This window comes from Panthera leo, chromosome E2 (genome assembly GCF_018350215.1).
Source record: "Panthera leo isolate Ple1 chromosome E2, P.leo_Ple1_pat1.1, whole genome shotgun sequence".
NCBI lineage: Eukaryota > Metazoa > Chordata > Mammalia > Carnivora > Felidae > Panthera > Panthera leo.
Genome location: NC_056693.1, coordinates 57,028,246 through 57,036,718, shown reverse-complemented (window position 1 = coordinate 57,036,718; position 8,473 = coordinate 57,028,246). Strand labels below are relative to the sequence as shown.

The window sequence follows — 8,473 nt, the reverse complement described above, 5'->3', positions numbered from 1 at the left end:
TATGCTCCTGGCACCGAGAAGTGGTCCCTTGGGGCGCCTGGGTGGCTCAGTCGGTTAAGCATCCGACGTCAGCTCAGGTCACGATCTCACGGTTTGTGAGTTCGAGCCCCGAGTGGGGCTCCGTGCTGTCGGTGAAGAGCCTGCTTCGGATCCTCTGTCTCCCTCTCTCTGTACCTCCCCCGCCTGTGTTCTATCGCTGTCAAAACAAATAGACTCTTTAAAAATTTTTTAAAAATTAAAAAAAAAAAGCGGCCCCTTGGGCTGGTTTGTGACTTCGTTAACCCAACAGCATATACAGTGAAAAGGAAAAAATCAGCCGCTCTCACCTCCTCTCTCAGAGCCCGGCTGCCAAGCTGTGAGGAGGGGCCCCGCGGAGAAGAGTCCCGGCGAACAGCCACCTTGGACGTTCCAGCCCCGGCCGAGCTCTGTGCCGAGCTCCCAGCCGCGGGACTGGACTCAGGCGGGACCCACAGAACCATCCAGCTGAACTCCAGCTGGCCCCCGAACCGTGAGAAAATCACAAATTGTTTTAAGCTCCTGGCTCAGGGCATCTTTCAGAGCCTCGGTTTTCCCATCTGCGGGGGACACGGGATACCGATTCCTACCTTCGGGGAGTGTTACAAGGACTAAGCACAAGTGCCTCGCAAATGGTCATTTGCTGGCTGCCGGTTTTTAACTCTGGATCAGCCAAGAGAACAAACCTTCCGCTGCACCCCAGCCCAGGCACTTAGGTCCCCAAACCGCCCAGACGCACAACTCTCTGTTCCCTTCCCCGACTCGTCCTTCTGTGTCCTGCCTGGTGCTGGGCTCCCCTGGCCAGGCCCGTGGGGGTGGCGACAGGCATGGGGCCAGAGCAGCAGGTGGGGGCCGGTGAAGGGGTCCGGAGAAATGGCTCCATCCGGAGGCACATCTCTGTCCGGGGAAAGCCGCAGCTTAGATGCAGGAGACTGGCTGGCAAACAGATCTTCACCTCCCGTCTCCATTAAAGGATGGTTTGACCCGGACCTGCTCCCATGCGGGAGAAATGAGAAACAAGCGATATTCCCACTGGAAAACACCCTCGGATCATCCGGGCCAGGCGGGTGATTGACCGAAGAACACAGACAAGTGCGGGACGCAGAAGTGAGGGGCGTAGGGTAGTGTCTGCCCGTGGCCTGTGGTTATTTCAGCGCCTTGTTCATTTCAGTTTAAATCTAACCTGCAGACACGCGGCAAGAGTGGGTAACTCGGACCGTAGAATCGTGACTGCCCGGGGCTGGGAGAGTGGGGGCAGCCGGGGAGTGACTGTTAGCAGGCACCTGTTTACTTTCCAGGGTGATGAGAAGGTTCCAGAACTGGACGGGGTGATGCTTGCCCAGCTCTGCGAACACACGAAAACCCACTCAGTTTTACACCCTTGAAGTGGGTGGATTTTAGAGCGTGAGAGCTACAGCTCAACGACACTGTTCAAACAACGGGAAGGATATAGGAGAAAAAGGCCAGAGCTCGATGAATTTTCAGCAAGTGCCTCCTGTACCCCCCCCCACTCAGATGAGAGGCAGAACCCTGCCAGCGTCCCAATCACCCCCCGATGCTCCAATTCATCTTCTGCCCCCCACCGCCCCCCCCCCCCCCCACTCTTTAAAGGAAACCATGATTCTGACCTTGGACAGTATCCTAGTTTTGCCCGTTCCGGTCCATCCTAGGATGGAACCATTCAGCGCGTGTATTCCTTCACGTCCGGCTTCTTTCACCCATGTTGGTTTCTGGCTCGGGACCAGTCTTCACGGCTGCGGAGGATTCCACTCTGTGAACACACAGTGAGCAATTTATCCACGCTGGTGGGCATTCGGGCACCTCTGTGTTTGAGCGACTCCCAGGAGAGCGGCCGCGGACATCCTTGTGGGCCGCACTCGCCAAACCTCAACGTACTCATCTGTAAAATGGAACCATAGTAACACCTCTGGCGTTGGAAAGCACCCCGCACAGTGCCTGGCTCCTGAGTGCCCGCTGGACGGGAGTAACGATGGGTGTTGCCAGCGCTGGTCAGGCTTTCTCACCCTGCATCTGTCCCCTTTCACCAAAACCCATTCACACTGGGAACCCCTGACTGCTAACGATGAATGCTGGTTAGCACTGACAGCTTCTGAGAAGAACTCACAGGGCTAAGTTTTAACATCAACCTGCAGAAAGTCAGTTCCCTTTATGCCCCTCCAAACCCCGAGAGACAGTTACTTGGACGGCTGTGTTGCAAAACAGTTACATTAATCATGCACTTCTACCTTGAAACTGCTCTTTGGCCCGTGTATTCGTCGTTTCAACGTGTCATTCTCTAATTGTCCTGAGGTCGAGTCAGCAGTCACAGTTGAGAAGTTTGTAATTTATAGCAAACGCGGAAAAATGCAAGTCTTTAATTTTATTAAAGTCGAGTTTCCATCAAAAGCAAAAACCAAAACACCAAAAACCCACAAGAAAAAGAAAGAGAAAACAAAAGAATCCGCCCGCGAGCTTGCAAAGCCCAGAGTCGTGTCCATAGCGCCCTTCTGCAGAAGGTTAATGTTTGAAATGTCTTTCTAGTTACATTTCGAAATGGCTTCATGCGCCATTAACCGCTTTGTAGAGGCATGAATTTTCCCGGGGCACCGTTTTTGCCAAGGAGGGTGATGGCCCGCGAAGGGAAACGGAAGGCTGGAGGGTGCGATGTCCCATAAAACCCAGGTTTCAGGACCATGGAGAAGATTAAGCTCCCTCATTGTGCATTTCAAGTGGTCTCTGGGGACGCCTTTTAATCTGCAGGTGAAAGCTGCTGATTCCCAGGGTGATAACAAGCAATCGGGTTCCAAATGGTCTAGAAAAGAAACCCAGCCGGCCCGATGGCTTTTTTTTTTTTTTTTTTAATTCCCTCTCATTCGAGGCATCTGATGTGGACTTAGCATAATTAAACTGGTGACAAGGGCCACAAGATAAAACAGCTATCTGAGGGAGGGATTTTTTTCCAGCTGGGCTAAAGGATCAATTAAATCCCCGGGCTGAGATATCAAATCATTAGCACCTCCCTAATCCAAAGGCTGCTCAACTCTGCCAGGAAGTGGGGAAAAGGGGCACAAAGACCCTAGGGTGGGTGCTGACCCAGGGAGCCAGCCTGGGAGTGCAAATAGGGCAGGCGGGTCCCTGGGGTCAAGGTCCTGAGGCGTCTGGCTCTCCCCTGGTGAACTCCAGGAGCCGGGCCCACCGAACAATCTTACAGAACCAAACGTGCACTGACACCGGATGCTGTCCCCATTTCTCTGGAGTGGTAGAGTCTGCCTGACTGCACAAACCTGAGATGGCCTCAGACCCCAAATCGCACGCCCCTGCCCTCTGACAGGGTGGTTGTTAAATGCCTGCAAAACCCTCAAAGTGGGACCCGTCCCTCTGGGTCGCTGTTTCCTCATCTGTAACATGAGAGCAAACAATCCACACACACACACACACACACACACACACACACACACACACACGCCCTGGGAAAGCTGCGGAAAGTACGTGAGGAACAGCAAACAAAGCCCCTGGTCTAAGGCGGAGCTCAACAGACATCACCTCCCCCCCTTAACCCTTCATCTGAGTGGTCGCTGTGTTTTATTTCTTTAAACCCACAGCAGGGGTAGAGCTTGCAGGTTAAGGGAGACTGGCTCTGTGGACCATTCCTCCGAACCTTCCCAGCATGAACAATTTCTACGTCTGTCCGCTCAGGCCAGCATGTGGCCCACGCATCCCAGAATGGCCGTACGGGAGGTGCACGTATAGAAATCTTGCCACGTCAGTTAGCAAACAGCCCATCCTCCCTCCACCCCAAGTGTCCCCCCCACCAGCCTCCATGACGCCTCCCCTCAGATTCCCCAGGGGAACTGAGGGGCTCACCCCAGGGAGCAGGAGCCTCTGGGACCCTACGGCCCCCTGGATCCACCCTGATTGGCCAGTGCCATGCTGCTGGGCTCACCGACACACTCAGCAGGGATGTGGGCATGACTATCGCCCGTTCATCGAGGGGAAGCAACGGGTGCCCAGAGGGGAGGAAACCAGCTCAAGGGCAATCTTCCAGGAAGTGACAGACCCAGGACCTGAACACAGGGGCTGCTTGACTCCTGGAGGCCAGATGGGAGCAGGCGCGGCGTCTGAGGGACACGATGAACGCATCCCAAGCCTTGCTCACGGTACACCCCACCCCTCACCTGGTCGGAATCCTGCCTCCGCCATTGACAAGCTATGTCACTGCAGGCAAGTAACCTAAGCCCTTCGGCTTTAGCGTCCTTCTTTGCAACAAAACCAAACGAAACCCAGAGCTTTCTCACCTACTGGCACTCGAAGCCACGTCATTCTTGCAGCACAGCACGGTGTCATTCTGTCCTATGCATTTGTAGATGGTCCGGAGCCTCAGTCCCCTAGATATCAATAGCACACGCCCCCGCCTTTGATCAGGACCATCAAAACGGACTCCAGACGTCCCCTTGGTGGCAAAATCATCCCCAGTTGACAATCCCTACCTTATTAAGGTAATTCTCAGGGTAACAACTTACAGAGAGAGCCTGATGTCCTTACCTTGTTCATCAGTGAGGACTGGATTTGCCTGCAAGTAACAATGTCTCGAACAGGCAGCTGCTTGGTTCTCTTTCACACGAAAGGCCAAATGTTAGCAGTTCAAGGCTGCACGGGTGGCTCTGCTCCATTCCTTCATTCCTGACCTTTGACCTCGCCCACAGGGACCAAGGTGACAGCTGAAGGCAAGAGTATGGAGAGAGAGATGAGGGAGAATGGGAAAGGCAGAGGTCACAGGCCTGCCAGCCATCCCTTCAAATAGATCCCCAGGTGGGGCGCCTGGGTGTCTCAATCAGTTGAGCATCTGACTTGGGCTCAGGGCGCGATCTCACGGCTCGTGGGTTCGAGTCCGGCGTCGGGCTTTGCTCTGACAGAGCAGAGCCTGCTTCGGATCCTCTGTCTCCCTCTCTCTCTGCCCCTCCCCAGCTTGTGCTCTCTCCCTCTCCAAAAATAAACATAAAAAATAATAGTCAAAAAAAGATTCCCCGAGGTGCTGCCCTGTTGACCCTCTACTGACATCCCATTGGCCAGAACTTGGTCACATGGCCACACCTAGCTGCAAGGGAGGCTGGGAAATGTAGTCTTTATTCTGCATGGGCACATGCCAGGCTGACATCATATTGCTGTGCAAGAGGAGAGAATTGGCTACATAGGTCGTGAAATCTCCTGGGCCTGCTGCAGTCAGGAAATGGATTAAAGCCAAAGGCTGTCAGCACCACGAGGCTAGGAGGGCGATAATCCTTGGAACATCTGGCCCATTACATTTAATAAACCATGAGGCAAGAAATGTTAGCACAGCACACAGGAAATGAACACACATGCTACTCCTCTTTCAAAAGAAATCCTGAAAAATGCTGCAGAGCCTGTACCCTTTATAACCTACTCACTCCCCCTACCCCCCACCTGCCTCCATGTTCCACGTGAACTTTCAGTGACAGGGAGGGAACATGGCACACTGGCCGGGAATCTGGGGGACTGATTTCCATTCTGCCTCCCAGGGGCAGCATGACTTAGATCAGTCTCCGTGCTATCCGGGCCTCAGTTTGCTGTCCTGTAAACAGGGCCAATATTGGCCATCAAAATCTGATATATTTGTGTGCATGCATCTTGTAAATTCCTTAGCGGCACCGTCCGATAGAACCTTCTGTGATGATGGAACGTTCTAGATCTGCACTGTCCAATATGGCAGCCACCAGCTCCCCCCGTGTGGCTACTGGTCACAGCAGCATCACTCACAACAGCCAAATGGTGAAGCAGCCCGGATGTCCAGCGACAGACGAACGGATAAACGAAATGAGGTATATACACACCATGGGGTATTATTCAGCGTTAAAAAGGAACGGAACTCTGACACCTGCTGCAACATAGATAAACCTTGAGGACAGTATGCCAAATGAAATATACCAGTCACAAAAAGACAAATAATGTATAATTCCACTCCTGTGAAGGACCTGAAATCATCAGATTCACAGAGACAGGAAGTAAAATGGTGGCGGCAGGGGCTGGGGTGGGGGAGGGGAAGGGGGAAGTTATCATTTAATGGGAACAGAGTTTCAGTTTTGCAAGTGAAAAGTTCCAGAGCCGATGGTGACAGCTGCCCAACAGGTGAATATGCTTCATGCACTTAAAAATGGTTAAAATGGTACATTTTAGGTGATGCCTATTTTTATTGATATGGTTGGTAATATTGATACATATATTTTTATATGATTTTTTTGACAAGGACCCCAAAGGACTCTGAAACTCATCGGCACGATGAGAAAATGGTAACAGAATGAGGTGGGAGACCCCGCCTGGATCCGGGTGGGGTGAAGGCTGAAGCACAAAGAGCAAAAATCCAGATGTCTGAGGAGGATTTAGGGGCACCAGGACCGCAGGATGACGTCATCAACCACGCTGAGCCCAGGAGCTAAAAACAGACGAACCATTTCTAGAACAGGGACCTTTTTCGTCTCTAGAACGGGGACCTTTATCGTCTCCTCCTTGGTGCTATTAAGGCTGCAACGTGGGTCTTAATGTTAAAATAAAACAACGTGAAAATAAAAGGTCACCCAGTCCTCAAGGTGATCTTGCCTGGACAATACGGTGGCCTGGAGATGTGGCTGCTTCAGGGGCCCCAAATATGGGCTGACTCTGAATCTGATGCTCGGTTTTGTTTGGGATGGAAGGCATTTCAATTTTCTTCTTCGCGTTTAAATATGCAAAATCTTACATCAAATCTGTACTTCCAGTTCTCTTGAACAAATAAGAAAATCTGTCATTGTGGAGCCTGCTCTCCCACGTGGCACCGACAAGCTGCTGTGGAACAGTGGCAACTCCGGGGGGTGGGGGGGGGGGTGGGGGGGGAGTCACCTTCCTCAGTTGACAAGCCCCAGGAACTTCCTATGGTCTCCCCAGGAACAACAGATGCTAAGAATGTCTGATATAGACAGGAAATTGACAGATAATCTCCCTAAAGCCCATTATAGAGATCGGGAAATTGGAGCCCAAAGAAAATAAACAAGCGGGGTGGGGTTCAGAGTCATGGATGAGCCGCACTGAAAGGAGAAAATCAGGTCTCTGAGATCCCATTCCTTATTCCTAGCTGTTTTCAGGGACTTAAAACACACGTGTGCGCACAGCCTAGTGCCCCCAGCAACAGTAGCAGCGGTGGGATGTTTACTGATCACTTGCTACAAACCCAGGAGCTGCCCATCAGGCTTCCCCTTACAACACTACTCTCAGCCCGAGGGGATGACTGGGGACGTGGAGGCTGAGTCGAGAGGTGAAGCGTCCTGCCTGAAGCCACACCACCCGGGAGGAGGCTCAGCTGAGGTTTCTGTGTGGCTCTGTCCAATTATCCAGTGCTTAACCACAGTTGCAAATTCTACCCCATTAAGCGACAGTTAGCATCTCACCCTCTAAAAATTACATCAACCCCAGGCGTTTCATAGCGTCGAGCTGGGAAGACAATTGGACTTGATGATTCTAAGCTCAAATGGAAATCTGGCTTCCCCACGCGCACAGGATCAGAACTGTGCTGTGGGAACCCATTCAATCGCCTCCTTATAGTGTCGTTACTATCAGTTAACTCCATAACGAACAGCCCACGCTCTACCCAAAGCAACAGTAAGTCTTCCTTGTAAATCCTAATAGCTTAAGCGTCCCCATCGACACCGTGGGATTTATTTTCCTTTCTAAATACATTTGCGAATGGTTGTTTCCCAGCCACAAATCAATATATCGTAAATCGGGAAAGCCAGAGCCGCGGACACCCTCACTGAACGCTTTCTGCAGGAATGAACATTTTCTTCTATTGAACTGGCCCCAGAGGAACAGTGGACCTAAAAGTCCTAGAGGCTCTGAACTGGACTTCAGTTTCCTCTTCTGATCTTTTGAAGCTGTGTGACCCAGTGCCTGGCACTCAACCTCTCTGGGCCTGGGCATCCTTTTCTGGCAGATCGGAGGGCTACAGCCATGTCAGAGACCCGCCCAACCGAGTAAGACGGGCGCACATCGCCCAAGTTTGTAAATTATAATGCCTTATGCAGCTGCTACTTATCTTTCGTCCCGCAGGAAGAGCATGCTGCCGGTTTTTGACAATTTCGACTCCTGGTTTTTGCTCCAGGTTTATACTGTCTCCGGTTCCAGTGCTTTCCTTAAATAATTAATTTCGCTTCATACTTTAATCTTCAAAGCCCTCGACACCTGCCGTCGGAGTAAGGCGGCGCCACTTAACGCAATTACATTCCTGCTACGGCTAAATTAAAGGCCACCCTCACAGCTTGGAAAATGGCAACTGAAGGTTTCAGGATGATTACTGACCTTCTAGAAGGGAGTTCCATCCAAATGACAGAGATGACGGGCTGGGGTGGGGTTCAACACTTAAGGAAGTGCCACTCCCCTGACCTTTAACCTCCTCAGCCTGGGCGCACCGGCA

General features: G+C 51.9%; 1 long non-coding RNA gene across 1 annotated transcript; it reads right to left on the bottom strand.

The window, feature by feature from the left end:
* Positions 1 to 1,646: 1,646 nt before the first annotated feature.
* Positions 1,647 to 8,473, bottom strand: LOC122208428. Its single transcript, XR_006197229.1, has 3 exons — positions 8,359 to 8,473; positions 4,558 to 4,733; positions 1,647 to 1,786 (listed from the first exon to the last, which is right to left on the bottom strand). It is a non-coding gene; the product is annotated as an uncharacterized LOC122208428 (long non-coding RNA).